This window comes from Dipodomys merriami, unplaced genomic scaffold (assembly GCF_024711535.1).
Source record: "Dipodomys merriami isolate MVZ:Mamm:240054 unplaced genomic scaffold, mDipMer1.0.p SCAF_32, whole genome shotgun sequence".
NCBI classification, from domain to species: Eukaryota; Metazoa; Chordata; class Mammalia; order Rodentia; family Heteromyidae; genus Dipodomys; species Dipodomys merriami.
This window is the reverse complement of record NW_027204715.1, coordinates 18366107-18373839: the sequence shown is the minus strand read 5'-3', so window position 1 is coordinate 18373839 and position 7733 is coordinate 18366107. Positions and strand designations below refer to the sequence as shown.

Sequence of the window (7733 nt, the reverse complement as noted above, 5' to 3'; positions counted from 1 at the left end):
AATAAACTACCAGGATAACAAATGATTAAAACTATAATATTTTAATTCATCATAATGTTTGGTGGCTTGCATTCACTAATGATTGACAAAAGTAATTTGCTTAATTTCATACTCATTAAATTTTCACACAAATTCAAGTCTCAAATTCGTTACAAAGTCACTCTATTTTTAAGAATATTTTATTGAGTAGTATAGCTATCTGACTTTAGTCTTCATAACTAATACCCACAAATATTACAAATTTGCTGAAGTGATACCCAAGGAGGAAAAATCAATAATAAAGCATGTTTTTCTTGAGAAAGTTGGTGGATTATCTTTGTGATAATAGATTAAATAATATGATACAGTAGTTCATAATCTTAATAATTTTCAATTATAAAATATTAAAATAAGGATAATATAATTGATTCCAAAGTATGATATCTCGTGTGCCATTTAGACTTAATTGAGCATTCTATTTTTATGATAAATATGAAAAGCAATCTATAAATGTATAAGTTTTTATGTACTAATTGGAATTAATTTTCTAAAAGTAAGTTGAAGAATCTGAATGGAGTGTGTTGGTTCAGTTTTTTTTTAATTGTGAAAATACTGTACAGAGGGGTTACAATTACATGGGCAAGATAATGAGTACATTTCTTATCAAGCATTGTAGCCTCCTCCTTTGTTTCCCATCAAATGTTTGTATCTCTGGAACAATTCCAATTTGCATGTATATTAGGCCAAGTAAACACTCTACTCTTAAGAAATGTGGGATCCAAGCAGAAGAAATTATGCATGTCTAGATTTCATCTTATTATTAACAGAAAGAGTAAAAACAGCATGGTTTTGTAAACATATAATGTCATCACTCAGGAAGTAGAAGTAGGAGAATATCAAGATCCTATGTATCTTATCTCAAAATAACAAAGTTTGGATGAAAAAATAATATACCACAAATAAATCTTTCATTGCTGCATTAAGGTATATATAGCCCTTAATTAGCTATTCTTTAAATTATTAACTTTGAAGGATAAGAGTAGATGTGAAAAGTAGAGAAGCGATAGGGAAAAAAGGAAAATAGAAGAAGATAGAAAAATTAGAGAGGGAGGAATAAAAACCTAGACTGTTTATCTTATATTAAACTTGTGTTTTTTAATCTTATAAATATATTAAACTTACAAAAATGATTTTTGGAAACATATACTTAGGTCTGATTAGGCAAGATAGTAACATGTTTTTTATATTTATTCATATCTATGCTTATAAAAGAAAAATCAAAGAAATGAAGTGTCATATCTGAAATTAAACGTGATTTTGTCACATTTTATTCTACAATACTGAATAATAGAAAAATAATATTCCATTTTGGTTAAAACCCACTAAAATATACATTAATTTTACTGTTGTCAATTAAAATTTACTGTTTATGTCTAGCAATTTAATTTCTCATTAAAGTTAATCACAATTAATCACCATCACTGTCAAAAACTTAGGTAGCATTAGGTAAATACACTGACAGGAAAAAATCAAGTATGTTATACAGCTGGGTGCCTAATGGCAGGCTGTGCAAATTCAAAAATTCACTTTCTCATTACTGGTGTGCATATGGTTACAGATTGCTTTCCATATAAATCTATAAAACATTGTGTGGCATGGGATCATTTTCCCATCTGGAAGATTACATATAAAATTCATTTTCCATGAGGTAATGAATCTACAAAACTACCAGAAAGAACTATTGTAGTTTTGAATTCCAATATTGCTAGGTCTTACCATCATTTGTATGTTCCCAAACATATATTACTTTGTAAATGATTAATGTGTATTTCAAATATAATTAACTTGATATAATAACCCTTGTTTGTCTTGCACTGTATCATAAATCAAGCAAATATATGTTTCAGTATTTTTAAATAGTTAATTTTCACTTGTCCACAAATTCCACTTATCATAAAACCTTTTGATTCAGAAGACCTGAGTGTGTTGGAAAAAAACTGATGATGTACTTTATGGGAAGGTGTTAACTGGCATGGCATAGGATGAATCATAGATTATATCCTTGAAATGTACCAAAGTAAATTATATTTTTGAAATTAAATTAGAATTTTATTGCTTTTTCAGATCATTTTGGAAACTATTCTGTAGTAAAAGATTATTACCATTCATGCATGTGCATTAGCACATCTCCAGATGCCAATATTGAACCAGAAATTATCCACTGCCAATGAGTCAGAAGTCAAAAATGCAAAATTTCTGAAATATTTGAATTTTGAAAGAAGAAATATTCCATTCTCACAAAATAGTCAATGATTGAATCCAATCATATGTCTTTGAATGAAAAAGATTAATGTGGTCTCAGATTTTGCAATGTTCTCTAAAACTTTGTAGTTATAACAAATTATTTTGATAAAAAGAGTGAGTGACATACCAGGTGTTGGTGACTCAGGATTGTAATCCTAGATATTCAGGAGGCTCAGATCTGAGGATTGAGGTTCAAAGCCAGCCCAGGCAGACTCTTATCTCCAATCAACCACCAGAAAACCAGAAGTAGGCTGTGGCTCAAGGGGTAGTAGAGCACTAGTCTTGAGCTGAATAGCTGAAGGACAGTAGCCAGGCCCAGAGTTCAGGCCCCATGACCAAAAAAAAAAAAAAAAAGAATGGGTAACTTAATTTAAACTACTAGTATGCAGTTACTACCTAATTATATATTCTTTGCAAACTGTTTACTTATATGACCACCTTTCAACAACAACAAAAAAGGTTGAATTGAAATGTACTTAGATTTAGATATAAGGACTACTTGGTGGAAATGTATCCTAATTTTAATAGTTTAAGGAACATAGAAAAGCACAACATAAAAAAAACAAGTTACTGTACTTACCTGGCAGGGGAAATGCCGCGATCAAGTAGGTGGCTTTCCCAGGGTCAGGCGTGTTCATTGCACTTGGGGCTCGCTGACCTCTGCGATTTCCTCACATGGAGGAAACTGGGCTGCATAATTTTTGAGAGTGGGGGACTGCGTGCGCACTCTAAAAAAAAAAAAAGAAAGTTACATGGGTGTATTTGACACTAAGTTCTTCCTTTTGTAGATTCTTTTTTATCAAGAAATTTAAAAATTATCTATAATGCTTCATATATACAAATTGTATTGATTTTCATATTAGACAAATATAATAGTAAAATGGAAGTATAACTTCACTCAAAATAATGGATTTTTTTTCTATGTGGTTTCAAAGTGACATGAAAATGAATGGTTCTGAAAATCATCACGTTAAGCAAAGTAAATGAATTTCCATAGTCACAGATTCTCTTGCATATGTGGATTTTACACCCAAAAGATCAACATATACATGGCAAACATAAACATGTACGTGTATGTGTATAAATTTGTACATACATATGCATATATGTAAATATGCAAACATATGGTATATATATCACATCCACACACATGCACATATGAGATTGTTTGAGTGGATTAGATGGAGAAAAGAAAAGAAAAGGGAGATTTAACAATAGTAAAATACATTACATGGGTTATTAAAGCCAGAACACTGTGAAGCTGTGAATGATAGGTGTTCATGGACAGAAGGAAGGTGTGAGTAAGTGCGCGGGTCACTCTAATTACCATACCCAAAAAGAAAATAATGACAAGAAAATAAAGCAGGTCCTGTTGGAAGCTTTGAATACTAATGAGAAAGTGTAGAACAGATGGAAAAGGTGAAGGAGTGTGAATTTGATAAAACAAAATGGTTTATGTACATGTGCAAAGATGAAACAACAAAGCTGGTTGAGACTGGTTTAAAAAACAGGATAGGCAGGCCCTGGGTGGCTCACGCCTGTAATCTTAGCTACTCAAGAGCCTGAGAACTGAGGATCATGGTGCAAAGCCAACCTGGGCAGGAAACTCCATGAGACTCTTATCTCCAAGTAAACACCAGAAAATAGGAAGTGGAGCAGTGGCTCAATGGTTGAGCTCTTGCTTTGAGCTGTGGAGCACAGGGACAGCGCCCAGGCCAGAGTTCAAAGCCCCTGTCCCACAAAAAAATATAATTCATCACATCAACAAGAGCAAGGATAAGAACCACATGATTATCTCAATAGATGCAGAAAAAGCATTTGACAAGATCCAACATCCCTTCATGATGAAAGCTCTGGATAAACTAGGAATCCATGGAACATTCTTCAAAATAATAAAGGCTACATATGATAAATTTACAGCCAGCATTCTACTTAATGGTGAAAATTAAAGCCATTTCCTCTAAATTCAGGAATGAGACAAGGATGTCCACTCTCTCCACTCCTCTTCAACCTAAGATAAGAATTCCTAGCTATATATGCCTGGCATATATGCCTGGCAATAATACAAGATGCAGACATAAAAGGGATCTAAATAGGGAAAGATGAAGTAAAACTCTCCCTCTTTGCAGATTACATGATCTTATATTTAAAGAACCCCATGGACTCCACTCCCAAGTTACTTGAGCTTATCAGAAATTTTGGTAAAGTAGCAGGATATAAAATCAACCCTCAGAAATTAATGGCTTTCCTATTGCCAATAACGAGAAGCACACTGAAATTAGGAAAGCAACCCCTTTTGTAATAGCCCCCCCCAATAAAATACTTAGAAACTAATTTAACAAAAGAGGTGAAGGACCTGTATGACAATAACTTTTAAAACGTGAAAAAGGAAATTAAAGCAGAACTAAGCAAGTGGAAAAACTTCTCATGCTCCTGGATTGGGAGGATTAACATCGTGAAAATGGCAATACTGCCAAAGGCTGTGTACAAACCTCATTCATCAACGAAATAGAAGAAGCAATCCAATAATTCATATGGAACAATAAAAGACCCCAAATAGCAAAAACAATCCTTAATAGAAAGAACACCGCTGGAGAAATACCAATTCCAAATTTCTAAATCTACTACAAAGCCATAATAATCAAAACACCTTGGTAGTGGCACAAGAACAGACTGAGTACCACTGGAATAAGACAAGACCCAGAAATGAGCCCACAGACCTCTAGCAACCTAATCTTTGACAAGAGAGCCAAAAAAATAGAATGGAAGAAAGATAGTCTTTTCAGTAAATGGTGCTGACAAAATTGGTTAAACACTTGTAGAAAACTAAAGCTGGATCTGTATATATCACCCTGTACCAGAATCAACTCCAAATGGATCAAAGACCTTGAAATGAAAGCAAATTTCCTGAAAACTTTACAGGAAGGAATAGGAGAAATGCTATGGCTCCTTGGCACAGGCTGAAATTTTCTTAATAGAGACCCAGAAGCACAACAAAGCAAAGAAAGGCTGGACAAATGGGATTGCATGAAACTCCAGAGTTTCTGCAAGGCAAAGGACATAGTTAGCAAGATCAATAGAAAGCCCACGGGTTGGAAGTAGATCTTCACTAGCCATACAATGGACAAGGGTCTCATATCTAAAATATGCTTATAACTCAAAAACAAAATACCCCAACAACAAATCCTCAAGGAAACAACTACCCGATAAATAAATGGGCTATAGATTTAAAGAGAGACTTCTCTGAAGAGGAAAGAAGGATGGCCAATAGACACATGAAGAAATACTCAACCTCCTCTAGCCATAAAAGAAATGCAAAACAAGACAAAGTTGAGATTCCATCTGACCCCAATTAGAATGACTATAATCAAGAAATCTAGTAACAACAGATGCTGGAGGGGATGTGGACAGAGGGAACCTTACTGAATTGCTGGTGGGAGCATAAACTTGTTCAGCCACTCTGGAAAGCAGTATAGAGGTTCCTCAAAAGACTCCACATACAGTTCTCTTATGACCCAGCAATCCCAGTTTGGGGCATTTACCCAAATGATCACAAAGAAGACCACACTAAAGCTACCAGCACAACTATCTTTATTGCAGCATTATTTACCATAGCTGAGATATGGAACCAACCCTGATGCCCCTCAGTAGATGAATGGATCTGCCTCTGTCAGAAAGAATGACATTGCCCTATTTGTTAGGAAATGGAAAAACTTGGAAAAAAATTATATTAAGTGAAGTAAGCCAGGCCCAAAGAAACATAGGTCCCATGGTTTCCCTTGTTTACAATGACTAGTACCTGTTAGGACAAGCAGAGAAGGTCAAAGGCTATGTGCATATAATCACATGAGATAATCTTAAGCAAAATGTACCCCAAAACAGGGACATAAGTGCTGTTTTTTTAAATTTCTTGCTAGTGTTTTCAACATACTTGTCATGCACTACGTGATTCTTTTGTTTCTTTTGTATCTTCCCCCAAGGTATAACCCCTGTTTTACTGGATTTGATGTCAGAGTTCTGCACCTTGTATATATATATATATATATATATATATATATATATATATATATATATATATATATATATATATACATATATATATATATATGTATATATATATATATATATATATTGTGATTTGGGGAGAGGAAGGGATATTGTGGACTGCTTAAATGGGGATTCAGGCTGATCCATTGTGATGATGAGATGTACAGGACACTGTGTTTTAAATGAACTTTACAATGTGTGTGGGGGGGGAGGAGTTGGGGAGGTGGGGAAGGAAGTGATGGTAGGGGGAAAACAAAGGAGGAGGTAACAATGCTCTCTAGGAAATGTACTCATTACCCTACTCATGTAACCGTAACTCCTCTGTACAACATTTTAACTATATATATACTATATATATGTCACTATATATATATAGTATATATATAGTTAAAATGTATATATATACATTTATATATAATATAAATATATAGTATATATATCATACAAAAGAAGAAAATAAACTCGATGTGTGAGATGAAGGAATATAATGAATCAAATCTGAGCAGATTACATTGTATGCATGTATAGTCATGGGTAAATCAAACCCTTTTATACAACAAAATCGTTGCTAATAAAATGTAAAACCATAAAATGAAAACAAAGAAGAATAAACATATTTATGTAGCAAAATATTTAGTATTTCTTTATATTTATGAAACCATTGAAAAATTATCATTGAAATAAATAATCTGTAATTGTCATTTTTAGCCACCAGGCAAACCTACTGTGTGAGTCTCCCCATAACTTTTCTCCTAACAAATTAATCATTGTGGATTTTTCCTCATTGCTCTTCTACTACTCTTTATGTCTCTGGTAACTACTGTTTTTATATCATTGTTTAAGACAACATATTTGTCTCCATGTGAGTGACATTATGTGGAATGATCTGGCCTTGCTTATTTTACTTATCATTTTGAAAAACTACCTGGAGATCATTTCCAAAGAATTAGAAAAAGAACTCTCATATTATCTGGTCACTAGGGTGTATTTATCCAATGGAAACAAAATCTATACGTCCAAAAGTTGACACTATATATTCCTGTAGAAAAGAAAAAAAAAACTATTTTGTCTATCAATTGACTGACTGAAAAAACTTTGTATATGAAACACGTATAAAACTTAACACAATATGTACATCATCTTGATGCATTAAAATACACACTGGAGCCACCTGGTAGCCCGGGAATATAAGCCTAGCTATTCAGGAGTCTGAGATCTGGGAAATACTGTGTGTGAGATCAGTCCAGTCAGACAATCTTCAAGACTCTAGCTTCTAATTTACTAGCAAAATTGAGCTGTATAGAATAAGCAGTAGACTAAGTCATGAGAGTAATAAGCTCAGAGAGATCTCAAGACCCTTAGTTCAAGACCTAATACTAGCACAAATAAAAACACACTGGTGT

General features: G+C 33.5%; 1 non-coding gene across 1 annotated transcript; it reads left to right on the top strand.

Moving 5' to 3' along the window:
* Positions 1 to 2855: 2855 nt before the first annotated feature.
* Positions 2856 to 3015, top strand: LOC138841514 (U1 spliceosomal RNA). The gene has a single exon (XR_011376447.1). It is a non-coding gene; the product is annotated as a U1 spliceosomal RNA (small nuclear RNA).
* The last annotated feature ends 4718 nt before the right edge of the window (positions 3016 to 7733 follow it).